Source organism: Caretta caretta, chromosome 10 (assembly GCF_965140235.1).
Source record: "Caretta caretta isolate rCarCar2 chromosome 10, rCarCar1.hap1, whole genome shotgun sequence".
NCBI classification, from domain to species: domain Eukaryota; kingdom Metazoa; phylum Chordata; order Testudines; family Cheloniidae; genus Caretta; species Caretta caretta.
In genome coordinates, this window is record NC_134215.1 from 30,948,348 (window position 1) to 30,966,981 (window position 18,634).

Genomic DNA, 18,634 nt, shown 5'->3' on the forward strand with positions numbered 1-18,634 from the left:
TTCCCCAGCCAAAGGGCCCTTCTTTCCTATGTTAGCAGCTTGGCAAATACTAAAGGTTATTTCAGGTGCTGGGGGAAGATCCCAGCCAGTGTTAGAGGAAAAGGCAAAGGTGGCAAATCCCATAGGTAGGAATCTCACCCATTCCTGGACACAGCCTCTCCTCTGCTCAACCCAAGCCTGAGGCACCGAATGAGGCTGCTGGGAGCTTAGAAAACAGCTACCACTGCAGCATGGGGAAAGAAAGAGCCACCATGACTGTGTGCGCCAGTGGGCAGCAGGAAAGTTCACACCTCTTTGCACCTGAGTCACTGCAGCTGCTGCAGGGAAGAGCTGGACAAGATCAACATTCTATGCCCCAGAGGACCTGGAAAGTAAAGGGGATTAGCATGGCCCTGCAGATCTCTGGAGGGCAGGGGAAGGCAGACTGTCCAGCCCCAAGCTCTAAAAATCCTGAGACTGCCGTAAAAGTGAGGCGATGTAGCCAATGTTAAATCACTGTTTATTTTTGGTTGCCGTTAGGATGTTCAGGGGGTCACATTTTCAAGCTTTCCTCTGCAGCCATGAGAGCTAGAAACTTATTTTAAAACTAAAGCTGAGCCCCTGGCGATCACATGATTCCAGGAGCTGGCACATTAGGAAACACACCAAGCAACAGGGAAGTTGGCGACAGTGGGAAGGGGAGCTTAAAGGAGCGCCACTGAGGAAGGAAGGAGTTTGATCTTTCTACAGCACTCTGGGTTTGCAGGATATAGGCTGAACAGGGGGCCGATGCTGGTTACCCCCAGGAGCACACAATGAGTACAGAACGGGACAGGTCTGTGTGAAGGAGAGAGCAGAAGCCAGACCGTTAAGATCACGGCTGTGGCTGTTTTGTGTGAAGGGTTTCTCTGCAGGTGAAGCAGTGTGGCAGATGGGACAGGCTGGGCATCCGGGCTCCTCAGTTCCATTCCTGCCTCCGCCATCCCTGTGCCGTGTGACCTGGGGTAAGTTGTTTCCCCATCTGTAAAATGAGCATAGATATATAGTGACATTGTGGCTCTGTTGCAAAGTGCTTTGAGATCTAGGGCTGATATGCAGCCAATGCCAAGGGGTGGTAGCCTGTAGCGTGGGGATGATTCTAGCCCATGTGCTCCCCATTGGCCTGGCTGTTTGCAGCACCATGTGAGGCTGGGATCCCTCAGGCAAGGGGAGACCATAGCGCAGAGCGGGGGATGGGGGGAAAGGATCAGGTTCAGGAGGAATCTGCACCTGCCTCTTTGTAGCATCAGGCGGCCCAGCCCCCTGTGGGAACGTAGCTGGGAGCTGCCTGCAACATGGAAAACAGCTTTTGCCTCTGGAATAAACAATGAGAGTGGGGGATGAGCAGGCAGAGGCTGACTGTAGAGCAGGGGTTTCCTCACAGCTTGATGGGATCTGAGCACTTCAGAGAGCAGAGGGGACTTAAGCCAGGCAGGGGCTGCTGAGTGGCTGGAGCCAGGATACAGGGGCCCCTGGCAAGTGTCCTGCACATGTCAAAACTGATGGGCAGTTCCCTGCTGTTCCAGAGCTGGGCTCCAGCCCCGCCCTGCCCGTGCCCCAGCCCCCCTGCTGTTCCTGTGCTGGGCTCCCCACCCCACAGGTCTGCCAGTGCCCCAGCCCCCCTGCTGTTCCAGTGCTGGGCTCCCTCTCCAGCTCTGCCAGTGTCCCTTGGTCTTGACTCTCAATTCCATTTCCCATTCTAGGACGTTTCCATCGAGATGGATCCTGCATCTTTTCTCCCCCCTTCCCCCCGCGATCTCTCCAGTCGCTGCCTTGGGGAGGGCCTGCAGAGGGGAAGAAAAGGGACACTTCCTCTGGACCTCAACGTGCTGGCCACAGGGGGAAACGCTGCCATTCCCATTGCGTGCGTCTCCTCCGTGGCAGGCTGCCCCGGCGGAGGAGGCAGGTGCTGTATCTGGGCCACACTCTCCTGGGGCAGCTGGTCTCATGGGACAATGCTCTCCAGGCCCGGCCCAGGCAGACCATTGCATGATGTGCAGAGCTATCGGCGGTGTCTCCTCAGCCAGTCAGAGGGGAGTAAACGGAGCCGGAACTCTCCCGCTGGCTCGTTGCCTGCATGGATCTTGGCTCGGGGTGCTGGCACAGGTGTGTCATAGCCCGGGGCAGCGTGATGCTGCTGCAGGTGGGGTGCTCCCTCTCTGTCTCCCTCTCCCGCCCCCCAAGCACTGGCCAGCAGAGCACAGAGGTTTGCACTGCCGCTGCAACATGCCCCCAGGCTCTGCACTGCTTACAAGCTCCCTTGTGGGCCGAGTCTCACGCAGGGCAGAACCATTGACACATCCATTGGAGCAAAGCGAAGGTGAACGGGTGCAAACAGCACCCCAGACTGTGCAGGGCGGTGTGGGATGGAGGGCCACCTTCCAGCCCCAGGACTCACAGGTAGTGCTCTGTGCACCTGAAATGGACTTACCAGCAACTTGCTCTGGGCCCATCATGCACCGTGGTGCAGGGTAACAGGGCTTCTCGGATTGTCTCCTCTCTTCCCCATCCAGTGACTCCTTGTCCCTCCCAGCTCCAGCCTCTGGGTCTCCCTAAGGCTTTCCCCTCTCTCCCCTTCCACTCTCCTCTGCCTGTTGGTTTCTCTCTCCTCCTGGCTCTTGGTTCCCTTACTGGGTTGAGTCCATCCCTGGATTAGATAGGGATCAACTGGACTGCCACACCAGGCAACGTTTCTCAGGGGACATGGGCCTCGCTTGTCCTCTAGTCTACAGTGCTGCTCAAGGAGCTAGCCCCAGTGTTCTCTTTCCCCGGGTGCAGTCAGTGCAGCCAGGGTCCACGCCACCCTTTGCAAAGAGGACATGCTGCTATGTTCCTAACGCCCAGTAGGATGGGCCCTGGACTGAGGAGAAGGAGGACAGAAAGGGGGGGGCCAGGGGGTAGGATGCTAACCAGGGACTCTGGAGAAGCAGGGTTAGTTCCCTGCTCTGCCAGAGCCTTGCTGGGTGACCTTGGGCAAGTGGCTGTTCTCTGCCTGTGGCCTATAATAGTCTAGTCTCCTGTGGATCTCGTTTCTGTTGCTGGGATGGCAGGCTGGGGCTGGGTGCGGGTGGCCTGTGCTATGCAGGGCCTCAGACTGGATGACTTAGCGGTCCCTTCTGGTCTGAAACTCTAGGACTTGCCTCTCTGGGCCTCAGTTTCCCCATCTGTCCAATAGGGATAACAGCCCTGCCCCGCCCCCCAAGGGCGCTGTGAGGATAAATACACCAGAGGCTGTGAGGTGCCCAGATGTTACAGCGACGGTGACAGATATGTCCCTCAGCTGGACGCTTGGTGTCCGGACCAGGGCAGCGATCTGGACGGGGAAAGGATCTAGAGGATCGGTGGGTGTGAGTTAGGGTGGGGGCCTTGCAATGCTGAAGAGGGCGACAGAGGGAATGAAGTGAGAAGAATCCCTTTCCCCTTCCCATGTAATGGGGCCTTGCTGAGAGAAAGCAGCTGGTGGGCGAGTAGCACTGGGAGCCTCCCCGGAGGGAGCTGTCAGTCGAGAAGGCAGTGGGATGTCATTGACCATTCAGCCCCACTAGGAATGGTGCGACCCACTGGTGACGTGCACGCTCCATTTGACAGCGGGCTGTCACTGGATGGTTGTCTCAAGGTAGCTCGTGACTGTGCCGCATGAGTTTGTGTTGCTCAATGTTCAACAGTCCTAGAGTTGAAGGCCAAAGAGATCCCCCTACTCTGAGCTGCAGTGTTCACTTTCTCCCAGTGACCTTTGTCTTGAGCCCTTGGACATGGCTGCATGGTTCCCAGTCAGGCCTCCACTCCTGCTTTGAAGCCATCTCACTCCTTGGTAGTTTGTTCCCGGGGTTAATCACCCGCCCTGTAAAACCCAGGCCTTAGTTCTCACTTGAATTAGTCTGGCTTCAGCTTCAGACACTTGACTGACCTTGGCGTTGCTGGCCACTTCTTACAGTCAATAGGGCTAATTACTATGTGAATATTTACAGCTGCCATGCAAGCAATTAAGCCTGGCAAAATCAGGCGTGGGTACATTAAGGGGAACTGCCGGTTCTGTTGCAGCTGGTATGCGGCGTCAGAAGGGTGCTCTCAGTTTGGTGAGAGTGTGGGCTAGTGGTCAGCACAGGACTGGACTCAGCAGGGGGAGTCAGCTCTGCCAGTGATGTGCAGTGACACCTTGGGCAAGTCATTTAATCTTGCCACGCCTCAATTTCCCCTTGTGTAAGATGAGGCTAATTGGCTTGCCCCACCTGGTTTATGGGGCAGATGCTGACTTCCCCCCAATGGCTGCCATTCAATCTGATGCTGCACCTCGAGCTATGCATGTCAGACCTGCTAGCCCAATGTTTCCTGAATGCGGAGGATGATCAGATGGTGTGGGGGGGCTGGGTTTGCAGAGCCCGGCTGCTCTGGTGGATCACCTTAGAGATGCCAGGGTAGGAAGCACCATGCTGGTACCTGTGACCCTGAGCCGCACCTGCTCGTCTGGGTTCTTGCTGGGCCATTGTGTCGCCGGCAGGGTCCTGGGATGCTCTGGTGCCCTGAGAGCCCAGGCATTGGCCAGGAGTGTGTTTCCATCCCTCCCAGAGGTCAGCACCTGCCTGCATGGGAACAGCTGCCAGGCGCGAATGATCATCTTCCTTCCTCAGGGGCGCTGAAGCAGCCTGCCGTGGTGCCGACAGCAGAGCCCTCAGATCTGCTGTTATGGCTGGTTGCTCCTCAGCTCTCGGGGTCTGAGCAGCCTGAGGCAGGGGCTTTGCCCTATAGCCCCCTGGGGCTTTGTCCTGTGTGTGTGCTGCTGTTTGGACAGGGTGTGTGTTCAGCAAAGGGCTGCCAGGGACTCAGTATGATGTGCTCAGATCTGATCTCTGGAAACCTGGCTAGGGCCTTGGAGACACATTTCAGGAGCCCTTGCCCAGAATCTGTTCTGGGTGTCTGGTTCCAATCTGGATGGGAGGAATCCACAGCCATGAGAAAGATGGTCACTGAGGCCTCCCCCTCTCTCCAGTAAGGGGCTTGAAGGGATTGCAAGGCACCTGACCATCAATGTGTTTTCCCCCTGGACTTCCAGCAGAGCAGCTGAGAGAATCCTTCTTCCTCCCCCTCCCTCCCCAGCAAAACAGTGAGATTAGGGCAATCTGGGATTGAGGTTTCTTGTATAGTGTGTGCATGAGCGCAGCAGGGAGAGGGAGGGTGCATGCACTCAGCAAGGGGGGGGGGATGTGCCTGCAGTGTGTGCATGTGTAACCCACACACCTCCTGGGTGTGGTGCTCTGTCCCCCCTAGTGGCACCGAGACCACTTAGAGCAGGGGTGGCCAACCTGAGCCTGAGAAGGAGCCAGAATTTACCAATGTACATTGCCAAAGAGCCACAATAATACGTCACCAGCAGCGCCCTCCCCCCCCAGCGCCTCCTGCCCACGGGCAGCCCTGCCAATCAGCACCTCCCCCTCCCTCTCCGATCAGCTGCTTCTTGGTGTGCAGGAGGCTCTGGGGAGGAGGGGGAGGAGCACGGGCACCGCAGGCTCAGGAGAGGGGCCGGGAAAGGGTGGAGTGGGGGCAGGGCCTGGGGCAGAGCCAGGGGTTGAGCAGTGAGCACCCCCCGGCACATTGGAAAGTTGGCACCTGTAGCTCCAGCCCTGGAGTCGGTGCCTGTACAAGGAGCCGCAGGTTGGCCACCCCGACTTAGAGATTAGCTCATGCAGTAGCGGCTCATGCATTTAGTTTCAGAGGTCCCAGGTTTGATCTCGTCTGAGCACGACCCGGGTCTGTCGGCGTCACACATGCACTCAGCGCGGGGGGAGGGTATGCAGTGTGTGCATGCACTCAGCCGGGGGGAGTGGGTCTGGGCTGTGTGCTGTGTGTGACCATAGGAGGGACGAGCTGATGTGTGTATCGCCCCCTGTCTTACTGCCCGGGTTATGCAGGTGACACTGAGATCTGCCCCCGACGGCAGCCCTGCTCCTCTCCTGTCATCACTGCTGCCACCCCAAGAACAAATACAGCTCCGGGAAGAGTCCGTTACATCCTCCCAGCTCCCACTGCGATGGCACCAGAGGCACCCTTACCCTGGGGGCACCTGGGCTGCTGGCCCCCTCCCAAGCAGTCCTCCATTCCAGTTACATGCCCTGGCCACAGCTGGTACAAGCTCCACCTCCAACCTACTCCTCAGCCCAGCCACTCAGGCCTCCTTTCCAGCCCTGCGGCCCCGCAAGCAGAGCACGCTCAGTGGGCTCTGCGGGACTGATGGAGCCAGGGCCATGCCCTGAGGCAATGCCAGGGGCCAGCAGGGCTTCCAGCCAAAAGGGTGAGGCGTGGTGCGCTGCCCCACCAACCATCGCTGTGGAGGAGAGCAGCCAGGGCTGGGCAGAGCAGTAGGCTGGAGGTGGGAAATACATGGGAAGAGCAATTAAAGTCCCTTCCAGAAAGTCAGGTTGGAAAGCGTCGGAGCTGCAGCTGTGGAGGCGGGCTGGTTTAGCGGCTAGTGCACTGGGCTGGGGCTCCAGTGACCTGGGTCAGTTCCCTGCTCTGCCACAGACTGCCTGGGTGACCTTGGGTGAGTCCCTTAGGGTCGCCAAGCCTCTGCTTCTGTAACCACAAAATGACTGTAAAGTCCCTGACGTAGGGGAACTGCTCAGATACGGCAGTGGCAGTAGCCTTCCAATGTCATTTGGAATACTGCGTGTGCACCACTGCCCTCTATTGGATAGGATCAGAACTGCTCAGCTGCGTGTCATCGGCCCTCCACTGCTAATGCCAAATGGAGATTCTTCTTTGACTCAGCTGTCAGTGACTGGAGGAGAAGGAGGGTCTGAACGTAGCCTCGGTGCTAGCTGTGAAGTTCTGAGTGGCTGTGGGGGTGCAGCACAGTGACAGCTGTGAAATCTTAGGGGTATCAGAGAGCTGTGGGCCTCACATCTCAGCATTTCCAGCTCCCCTAGTTTCTGACAAGCAGATGTGGGTCCACATGGCAGTCTGAGGCGGTTCCCTGGCCCAGGATCTCGCTGCGCCACAGCAATCCTTGCACAGGATCTGCCAGCTGCTGCACTCCATAAACCACAGGAATAAAGCTGGCTGTTTTACTCCTGTCACATGACAAAGGCCTAGGAAAAATGCAGCAGCCAGAGCTGGGGAATGCAGCAGGAGAGAGAGGAGGCTCGCTGTTAACAGAGCTCTTACACCCTGCCTTCCAGCAGCAGTGCCAGGCCATGTCGGGATGGGACAGACACACCGTTCTCTTGCAAGGTGTATGAAATCCAGGTGTTCTCCCTGTACAGCCCCACTGACGCCCAGTCTGTCTAGGGACGAATGGGATTGTTCACGCTCTTTTCATCCGGCCCCCGCTCCCAGAGTGGCCATGGCATGATTTGGCTAAGCCTGGTGTAAGGGCATCCAGTGCTGGTGCAAGGAAGATCATGGGGCTGCTGGTCTTAGGAGAACAGGCCAGCTACTTCAATCAGCCAGGGTGGGAAAAGCTGACAGCGGCTCGCCTGAACTCATAGAGGCATCCAGCCATCCTGTTGGTACTGAAGCAGCAAACGTGCTCAGGAATGACCCCCTAGTTCTTAGCTCAGCAGGTACAGCCGGCAGGGGACTGTCAGCCCAGCTCCGTGAGCATGTGCCTCTAGCCAGCAAGCTCCACCAGCTCAGCTGAACGGAAACTCATCTGATGTGGGCCTTCCAGCAGACGAAAGGGTGCACCATCCGCCTCGGTGTGCCATGCCTCTGCCACCACCCAGAAACAGAGCCATGGAGAGCCCGTGGGCAGAGACAATGGATATTAAACCCACAGTGCTGCCCAGACCCTTTCTGCCTGCCTTCCCGCCCTGCAGTGAGGCGGAGGAGGGTTTGGTTCTGGTTAACACACACACTCACCCCCCACCCCGGGGTGCTGATGGGCAGGGGGTGGGGTGCATGCCCTAGGGGAAATGTTTCCCTGAATGTCCCCACAGCTTCACACCCTGCACAGACTGCTTAGCAGATGAGTTTGAGAGGCTACCAATGGAGTGTGTGGGGCAGGGCGGTTTCCTGAGCAGGGGCATGCTAAGGCTAAACACGAAGCAAGCTCTTTAAAGAGCCTCATGTGGAAGGAACCTGAAAAATAAATACAGTGGCTGAAGAAGCCAATAGGTGTGGCGGGGGCTCAGCAGGCCTGGAGGCCCCCAGTCAGCTAGGTACTTAAGCTTAGCTTTAAGGGTGTAAGAGATGCCAGTGGGGCTGCACCTGTGCTTAAAGTCCAGCCCGTTTGAGCGTCCTGCTGAATGGGGCTGTGGTCACAGGGAGCTGTAAGCAGGGGTGGTTTTGTTGCTCAGCACTAAACCTTTGCAGTTGCACATAATTTTCTGTGGCTAAAGGTACATGCTGCCCTTGCTGCCCCACCCCTCTGCTTCCTGCCCCTCTTCCTCACCACCCATCACTCTGTTTCCTCTGAGTAGCCCTCCAGCTCCCTCCCTCCCCGACTTCTCTCCGCTTTTCTCCCTTTGGCTCTGTTTTTCCCTCGTGCTGCTCTTGCCTCAGCTATTTCTGCCTCTGCAGGGTCAGCAGGAGCGCACGGCATGGGGCAGGGCTGCCGAGGGAAACTGAATCACCCCCAGGCAACATGCTTTTGCCAGGGCCCATCTGAGCTTGATGTGGGGGGAGACCGATCACCCTAATGAGGGTTCCTCGGGTTCCGTGTGCATCGAGCTGGCTGTGTTGGGGCCCAGCTACAGACGGGCGCTCATTGGGATGCTGTGAGATTCGTCCGTTTCCCTTCTAAACCGGCTCCAGACTGGCGGGCTGATTTGCCAGTATCTGAAAGGCAAGGAACATGCCAGAGCTGCTGGAAGCATTGGTGGTGCTGTATAGGGGAAAGAGTTCAGAAGCAGATGGCCCCTGCCTGGTGCTAGGGGGCGTTGTGCTGCGGGGAGGGTGGTAGTGGTGATTTGCTAGGGGGTGCTGTCCCCTGAGTTGGTGTGGAAGCCCAGACCGCAGCATAGTGGAAAGCTTTTTGCATGAGAAGTAGGATCAAGGCCCTGCCCATTTGCAGTCATTAGAGCTCCTCTGGTACTTTGTGTGAGTGCTGGGGGGTTAATTGAGGTGTTCTGGCCAAATGCTAACTTGGGTCAGTCCATTCTGCCTAGGAAACTGCCCTGTGGTTTCAACTAGCTGCAGGGCTCCTCTCCTCTTCCTGGCCTAAACTGCTGTGCCAAAGATTGTGTGTGCCACCCCAATGATGGCTGCATTCCACTGGGGCTTAATGTCACTGCTACGTTTAGGTTGTGTCAGTTAAGTAGCACCTGGAGGCCTTGATCGTGGTCGCAGGGCTCATTACGTCGGTTGCAGTACACAGAAGTAGACACAGTCTCAGAAGCCAAATGACATTCAAAGGGTGGTGGGGCGAGAGAGGTGTGAGCCAGCCAGTTGGATACCTGTTTAATATACACTGGCTATATTGGTTGATCTTGTGGTCAAGGCGCTTGCCTGGGACCTGGGAGTCCTAGGGTCAGTTCCCAACTCTGTCACGGGTTTTGGGGTGAGTCGCTTCATCTCCCCAGCTGTCAAAGGGGCATAATCCTGCTTTCCTCCTGCCCTCTGTCCCTCTTGTCTTCTTCAGGGGGGCATGGATGGTTTGGGTCTACGTCCACATGCAGCACCTAGCCCAACAGAGCCCTGATCTCGGCTGGGGTCTCTAAGCACTACTGTAATAAACATCATAATAGATATAGTGACTCTCCCCAGACATCCCCTCAGCCTGGTCTTCCTGTACTGGTTGATTGCTAGCAGGCGCCCAGGAAAAGCGGGTCTGCAGAGAGGAGGTGATGGAGGGAGGCTGCTTTACTTCAATTTCATTACTTTTCTGATCTCCCTGTGCCCCCCACAGCTTGGCTAGCTCCTGATCTGGAAGCCAGTGGTTTAATCCTGCTAGACTATTGAAAGGGCCTGTGTCTCCTATTACTAATCCCCTTCGTTTGCAATTTAAACCGATTTTTACCAAAAAAATCCCAGGCTTACAAAAAGTAGTATTCATTTTTTTCCCAATTTTCACCCAACTTTTGTATCATTCAAATATATATAGACAAAAACTTGTTTTATTAGGAAAATACAATCTATTACATGAGATATATGGATTATGATAATACATGAGCCTGTGTGTGTATGCAAAGCTTCCTGTTGAAGCAAGGCTATGTATTAGTCTAAATTAAGACACACACAATAAACAAACAGGGACGCATGCAAGCTCTGATGAATCTCACTCCCACCATGTACGCATTTCAAGCTGTTCGCAGATAACAGTGTAAAGATCTGACATGCTAAAATGGGAAGAAAATGAAACTCTCTCTCTGAATATGTTTCGCAACACAAAGGAGTATTCAACAGTTTTAAAAAAACAAAACCAGGAGAAAAGGGTGAAGCTGAGTGTATGCGCTACAAATGGTAGGGCCCAATTATTAAATGTAAATATTTACAGGCTAATAGTTCTAAGTCTCCAACAGTAAACTGCTTATTCAAATGAACAGTTTTATTGGGGGATTATAGAGATATTATTTTCTTGAATGCCGAGGCAGCATTGTGTTCTGAGTTCTGTTTTAGTTCTGCAGCAAACCACATTGAATTCCATTCATCAAAGCATTAAGCTACAAATACTTCCCCCCGCCCACATCCTTTCGTCCACCAAAATAAACCCCCATCTTGATCTAGAAAAAGTATTAATAGTTTTTTCCACGGATTTTCACCGATTTTTGTTGTGGTAATAAACACAGATAAATTCCCAGGAAAAACTAAATAAAATAAAAAACGAACAAGAAGGGCCCTACCTAGTACTCATGATGAGCTACTGAGGCTCTGGGGCAGGGGTCGGCCACCTTTCCGAAGTGGTGAGCCGGGTCTTCATTTATTCACTTTAATTTAAGGTTTCGCGTGCCAGTAATACATTTTAACGTTTTTAGAAGGTCTCTCTCTATAAGTCTATAAGTCTATATCTTCTATAACTAAACTATTGTCGTATATAAAGTAAACAAGTTTTCAAATTGTTTAAGAAGCTTCATTTAAAATTAAATTAAAATGCTGATCTTATGCCGTTGGCCCGCTCAGCCCGTTGCCGGCCTGGGGTTCTGTTCACCTAGGCCGGCAGCAGTCTGAGCGGGGCCTGCAGCCGGGACCCTGGCTGGCAAGGGGCCAGCAGCCAGAACCCAGACTGGCAGTGGGCTGGGTGGGGCCAGAGGCCGGGACCCCAGACTGGCAGTAGGCTGAGTGGCTCAGCCCATTGCCACTCAGCCCGCTGCCAGTCTGGGATCCCGGCCCTGCCCGTATAGAGTGGGTACCTACCTTCTCCCTGGTTCTAGCCCATTCTCTTCCTCTCTCTTTCTGCATTGAGCTGAGGTGGGAGTGCACTGAGCATAGGGCTGGGGGTGAAGGGCCTCGCCAAGAGCTAGAATGAGGGAGGGGGCTCAGGGTTGGGGCAGGAGGTTTGGGTGTGGAGCACTTACCCGGGCAGCTCCCATTTGGTGCAAGGGGTGCAGGTGGGAATGTGTGTGTGTGTGTGTGTGCAGGAACTCCCGTTTGGTGCTCAAGGTGGGGATGGGAATGTGGGGGGTGCAAGAGTCAGGGCATGGGGTGTGAGGGTGCTGGGTATGTGTGGGGGGTGCAGGAGTCAGGGTAGAGGGCTGGGAGCATGTGAGGGGGGTGCAGGGGTCAGGGCAGAGGGCTGGGAGTGTGTGGGGGGGTGTAGGGGTCAGGGCAGAGGGCTGGGGGTGTGGGCTGGGGTTGTGGCGGTGCTCCCAGCCCCCTGTCCAGAGCGGCTCACGACGGGGCTGGAGGGGATATGCCCTGATTCCACCCCTCTTCCCCAAGGCCCGTCCCCCCCCCTTCTCTGCCTCCTCCCTGGAGCAGCAAGCACGCTGCTGCTCCGCTTCTCCCCCTCCCTCGCAAGGGCCATCAGCTGATGGGCGGCAGGGAGGGAGAGGAGGAGGGGCAGGAACCCCGCATGCGTGGGACGGGGGAGCTCCCCTGCCCTGCAGCAGCAGCTGGCAGGACCAAGCTTCTTCACCCTGCCCCTGCAAGGTGGGGCGGAGAAGAGCGGGCCGGGGCCGGCAGGATTTTTAATGGCACGCTGCTGCCTGCCGGGGTCCGGGCCCCCGCCCCGCTCAGCCCGTTGCCGGCCTGGGTTTGGCAGCGGGCTGAGCGGGGCCAGCGCCTGGGACCCGGCAGGCAGCAGCGTGCCATTAAAAATCGGCTCGTGTGCCATAGGTTGCCGACCCCTGCTCTAGTGTACTGCTGTCGGTTTAGTGGGCTGTGTGTTGCACCTAAGCAGACTAGCAATTGCTTTGGGCCCCAAGCAGCTGGAGGGAGCACCTGTTCACTTTTTATTATAAGAACTTGCCTGTTTTAGTGTTGGGGCAGGGGGGTTACTCAGGGCTCCCAGTGGGCTGGCACCAGCCCAGCCTCTGGCCTTTCTGTGCTATTCCCCCGGAGGGGGCAGGAAGGGAAGAAAGAGCCCATCTCCTCTCTCTAGGCCCCATCTCTGCTGAGAATTACTCTGCTGTCTCTTTCTGCCTCTCAGCACCTCTGCTGAGCAATGGCTCCCCTGAGGACAAAATAAGTTAATCGCTTGGGCTTTTATGGCCTCCCCTTTAACAGGGGCTCTCAGCACATCTGGGAGGAGAGGAGACTATGCAGAATGAACATTGGCTCAGAGGGCAGGCAGGGCTGTTGGGAGACAGCACCAGGCCCTGAGCACCTCCTGCTGGTAGTGCTAGGCCCTGCAGTAGCTGTGTTCACCCCCTAGATCCAGCATGCCGACACTAGTCCAGCCAGCAGACCCTGCAGTCGCTGTGACTCCCTGCTTTGCTAGTGCTCCTTCCCCATTCCCTCTCTGGATGGGAGCGGCAGGCCCTCGAGCATTCAATTTCCACTCTTGGCTTCTCCATCTCTCTCTTGATGAGGTGAGCTAATTACAGAGGACAGCCCAAGGTCCTTGCTCCCAGCAGGAGATTGCAGGATGGTGCAGAGCAGGGGAGCCAGCGCAGCGGGGCCCTCACTTATCTGCTGCTTAGGAGATGGGCTTGGTGTCACACTGAGCTGGCCCTCCAGGTCTGCAGCGAAGCGTGGAAACTGCAAGCTCAGGGCTCCCTCCAGGGGTCAGCCAATATTGTCCACGTGCTCGGTCCTGGACTCCTGGCAGCTGAGGTATCCCAACCGCCTGCCCTCCTTGTGCTGTGGAGCCCCATAGACTAGAATGGGGAGGGGAAACTCTCCAGCCTTCAAGAAGCAGAGCAGCCCCCCACCCCTTCCGGTAAGGGTCTCTCTCTAACCCTGCTGTCTCCCCAGAGCTGGGCACATCTGCCCTTTACTCCCAACAGCAGCAGGCTGGGCTGCAAACCTCTTCCTGTGTGAGCTGGGGTGAGGGAGAGTCTGAGCCCCCTTCCCCCGGACAGGGAGCAATGTGCATCCGCTCATTGCTCCAGCTAATGGCTGCGAGGAAGCCCAGCCAGCAGAGGCTCCTTGGCGCCCCCTGTGGTGCCCTAGAGTCACAGCCCCAGCCTTGCAGCACATGGGCTCAGCTCACCGCGAGGCCAGGGAAGCCCCTTCCACAGGTGGGCATCGGCCTGACTTAGCACTTTGCTCTGCCTAAATGTGATTTCAGTTCCTCAGCCCGGACTTATGCTCTCCTGGCCGGAAGGGCTGTGGGAACAGCTTATTCCTCCTGTGGCTTGTGCTGCTCCTAACTGCCCCATTCCCTAACCAGGGCAGCAGCAGGCTCCAAAGGAGGTCCCACGTGGCCCTTCTTAGCATGGACCTGGCCTCACATAGCCTAGGACCAGCTATCCTGGAGGGGAAGTGGGGACAGGGGCCTGGGGCTCTCTGGATGAGGAAGGACTGTCAATCTGGGAATGCTGAGCAATTGGCTAACAGATCCATGTGTGGGGGACCTGGTTCTCCTCTCACCCCGGTGTCAGCCAGTTCACTGCAGTGGGGGTACTGGCTGGTGGTATGTGGGAGGGGAGGGTGAGGCCAGGGGCTGTGCGGTGCCCTGGGATCCTTCAGTGATTAATGCAGCATAAACGTGCCCCTTGGCGTTGCCCAGCCTGTGTCTCTCTGGCTGGTCCTCCCTTTCCACAGGACACTGAGCAGTGCCAGGGGAGTGGGTACACTGCGTATGCCTAGCGCTCCCTGGCCCCCCACTGCTCACAGCTACTCTGGGCCCCCAAAGGGGCAGATGGCAGTGAGTTAGGGATCTGGGCAGTGTGGCTAAGACTGAACATGATCCTGCTTTGGAACTGGTCCTGGATTGGAGCCCCTATAATCCAGCCTGGCTCTCTGTCCCCATCTAATGGCTGGGCCACAAGAAGGTAATGAGTCTTTTTTAGGGGACTCGGGGCCTGATCCCTTCCAGTCATAGAAGTGTAAGAGCGGCAGGGCCAATGAAGGCAATGGGTATCTTTTCATTAACTCCCATGGGCTTTCGGCTCAGTCCTGTAGAGGCTTATGCTTTGAAGTGAGGGGCCTTGGGGGCAAGCCCTGTTGATACCCCACCCCGGGGGTCATTACCTGCCAGAATCATGCTGCCCAATACCTGGCCAGCTCAGCACCAGTCCAAAATACTTGTTGAAACCGCCCCCTGGCCCTGCCCCCACATAGCATCTCTGTGAAGTGGTCTGGTATGCCCAAGTCTGTGGGCTAAGGCAGCTCAGGTTAGGGCTTTGACCCATCTACAGGGGGCTGGGGAAGGCCTAGCCTTTGAGTGACATGGCCAGCTTTGCTCAGTACTGGTGCTGGGAGGCTCAAGGGCAGTGGAAGGTGGAGGCAGCCCAGCTCCATGCTGTCTGCCATTGCTAGTGAGCCCCTTTGATGGGGAGGCTGTGGATGAAGGAGTTTCCAGTTCATCCAAGTGAGAGCAGGACATGTGGAACAATCAGCTGCCAGCCAATGCGGGGGAAGTCCTGCCCGTTGCAGATAAGTTGCAGGAGGCTTTAATTAACCAGGTTGAATTAGTTCTGTCTCTCCCAGGGATCTGTGTTAGCAATCAGCGTGGGGCAGGCAGCGCTCGAAGCGGAGCGGGATTGCTACTGTAACCAGCCTTTGCCCTTTGCGTGCACCAAGGGGTCAAAAGCACCTGCCAGACCTGGCTAGCTTCAGCCTCTCAGCTCCTCAGGAAAGTGTCCTCATCCCCTGGGGAGGCAGACAGAGGGGAGGGGCTCACGGCATCAGTGACTAGCCCAAGGTGTGCAGCGTACAAGGCCAGTGCCTGAGGCAGGAAACCACCCCTTCCTGACACACACCCTCGTGTGTGTGTGAGTTAGAGTGAGGGCTGGGGTCAGAACTGCTGGGATCTATCTGAGTTGGGTGAGCCCCTTCCCTGTGCCTCAGTTTCCTTTGTAAAATGCAACATTGCATCCTCCGGGGGGGAGGGGGGGGCTCTGACGGTTAGAAAAGCAGCTGAATGGTGCTCGCTACTGTAAGTGTGCAGCACTCCTCCAGAGGGCGACCTCGAGCTACCCTGCTGTATTGCTGGGATCCCTGGGACATTCCAAGCATTAACCCCCAGCGCAGGACATTGGCTGGCAGATTGAGAGGCTGAGTGTAGTGCAGCTGCAGCTTCATGTGGGAGCAGGGTTGGCGGTTGTGATTAAAGCAACAGGACCATGCTCCCTTCAGATGGGGTTACCTGTGGGGAGTGGGGGGGAGTTCTCCCTCCTTGAGCCTGCCTGTCCGGGCTCCCTGTGCACTCAGAGCCCAGCTGCTCCGCTCACTGACCAAACCCAGCTCCTCCACTTGCCAGCCCTAGTGCAGAGCCCTCTAGCCGTGCCCTGCCCTGTGCGTCACCAGGGCCCTGCGCAGTTCACCCCAGAGCCAGGCCTCAGAATGGTGCAAGAAGCAGAAAGAACCCAGCTGCCTCTCCGGTCCCAGGCCCAGCTCGCAGGGAGGGGAGTATGACCTAGAAACTGAGGACGTGTGAGGCTTGAATAGACGGGGGCAGCGGCAAAAATGGCCCTTCACAAACTGTCATTGCACTTTAAACATGCTGAGCCCCATCTGCCCCCTCCAGAGAAACAGGGAGTGGCTAGAAACTGGAGCAGCCCACTTATCTGAGAGACAGAGAGAGCTGGGGGGAGAAAGGTATATGGGGCTGTGAAGGGGAGAAAGGAGTGGTCCCTGCCACTTGAGCTACAGGAGAGTGCTCTTCAGGTGTTAGTAGGGGAACTGCACCACAGAGCTGAGCAGTTCTGCTTCCAGGCACTCGAGAGCAGTGACAGACCCTCCCAGTCCAGAGGCAGCTGTGGCTGGGTGGGAGGGGAAAGGTCGTCCCCTTGACCCACTACCTGGTGATGGAGGCTTTATGTGGTATCCAGAGTAACTGTTAGATGATCGTCTTCATAGTTAATTGTGGAAGGTGCTCAGATACCAAGGTGATGGGCACAGCACATAATAGTGGGGGGTGGGAGGGAGCCTCAGGATAAGGGGTGTAAGCTGTACAGGGAGAAGCCTCTGGCCAAGGAGGTGAGTGCGATGCCAGTGTGGGACTTGTCCTTGGTGCGCAGTGTTCTCTAATGAAGAGCTAAATTCGACTTCGCTGCCCGAAGGCAGAGTGCAGCAACATGCTAAAAGAAGCGCGGTGCTGGATATTAGCAACGCTGGAATCCCCAGGCAGGCTGGCTGCGAGGCTGCACCGTCGAAATGCCCAGATGGGAGGGGGGCAGAGGGAGCCCTGAGATTGCAGAGGAGAGATTTATCCCAGAGAACCCCAGGGCCCCATCCCACCCATATCAGAGGGGTTGGAGTGATGAGGACAACACTGTCTCCCAGGGATGAGTCTGCATGGCCCATCGGGCCCCCCTAGCAGGGCAGAGGAAGGGACAGAGGACAAGGCAGCCCCGGCCAGCAAGCAGACCGGCTCCTCAGCTCACTATTGCCGCTGTAGCTGAATTGCACCAGAGCTAGCAAGGCCTGAAAGCGCAAGTGCAAATGCATGTCCTCAGGCCCAGCCCAGTGGCAGGACCTCCTCTGGCAGCTTTGTCCCACAGCCACAGCTGGGATCAGCCAGGAGGAGCCCAGCACCAAAGGAACTTGCAGCCTGGCATCCTTCCACTGCCCAAGTGAAGCCCCTCCACCCGGGTCGGGCTCTAGCAGGCATGTGCCCTGGGCTGCCCCCTCTCTTGCAGGGCTGGAGCAGAGCTGGCATCTTGCCTCCAGTTGCGCGCCCTATGGAACGCGCGGGTACAGCTGGGAAGTGGATGAATATTCACAGCACAAGGATCTGAGGATTCCACAGTTTATTAACCTGCCTCCTTGCTGCCAGCATCCCCTATCTCCGCCGTGCAGCTCCATGGCAGTTATTGAGGGGTGAAGTTATTGAGGGGTCTCAGGGCGGAGGATCACACTGGGGAAGGAAGCTCCAAAGAGCCAGGAGCTCAAACTCATGCAGCCATCACAATGAAACTACATCTCAAATACCTGTCCACCCCCTCTACCATGGACGTGGCTCACTCACCCAACAGCTAGTCATGTACCCTGCACCTCCTATGCCCACAGCTGTGCACATCTGCAGGCCAGGCCAGAGCTTACAGTTCACTTGAGACACCAGCAGGGGGAGCAATTTGGTCTGGCTCAGGGGACTCGTGGAGAGACAGATAATGGCTTAGTGCAGTGGTACCACCCTGGATGCAGGGGGCCAGGGGGTGCTGTGCCCGGGTATCACCCTGGATGCAGGGGGTTGGGGGCGCTGTCCCTGGATACCACTCTGGTTATGGGGGGGCAGGGGGTGCTGTGTCCAGGTACCATCCTGGTTATAGGAGGCAGGGGGCCCTGTGCCCGAGTACTGCCCTGGATGCAGGGGGCTAGGGGTGCTGTGCCCAGGTCGGGTACCACCCTGGAGGTAGGGGGCAGGGTGCCCTGTGCCCTGGTACTGCCCTGGAAGCAGGGGCTGGGAGGGCTGTGCCCAGGCCGGGTACCACCCTGGATGTAGGAGGCAGGGTGCCCTGTGCCCAGGTACTGGCCTGGATGCAGGGAAGGGGGGGCGCTGTGCCACCCTGGACTTAGGGGGCAGGGGGTGCTGGGCCCAGGCCAGGTACTACCCTAGAGGCAGGGGGGCAGCGAGCACTGTGCCCCGGTACCACCCTGGATGCAAGGGGGGGCACTGTGCCTGGGCCGGGTACCACTCACGGGGCAGGGGGTGCTGTGCCCGGGCCAGGTACTTCCTTGGATGCAGGGGGCGCTGTGCGCGGGTACAGGGGAGGGGGGCGCTGTGCAGGGGGAGCGGGCGCTGTGCCCGGGCCGGGTGTCACTCGGGATGCAGGGGCAGCGGGCGCTGCGCCCGGGCCGGGTGTCACCCGGGATGCAGGGGCAGGGGGCGCTGCGCCCGGGCCGGGTGTCACCCGGGATGCAGGGGCAGGGGGCGCTGCGCCCGGGCCGGGTGTCACCCGGGATGCAGGGGCAGGGGGCGCTGCGCCCGGGCCGGGTGTCACCCGGGATGCAGGGGGAGGAGGCGCTGCGCCCGGGCCGGGTGTCACCCGGGATGCAGGGGCAGGGGGCGCTGCGCCCGGGCCGGGTGTCACCCGGGATGCAGGGGCAGGGGGCGCTGCGCCCGGGCCGGGTGTCACCCGGGATGCAGGGGGAGGAGGCGCTGCGCCCGGGCCGGGTGTCACCCGGGATGCAGGGG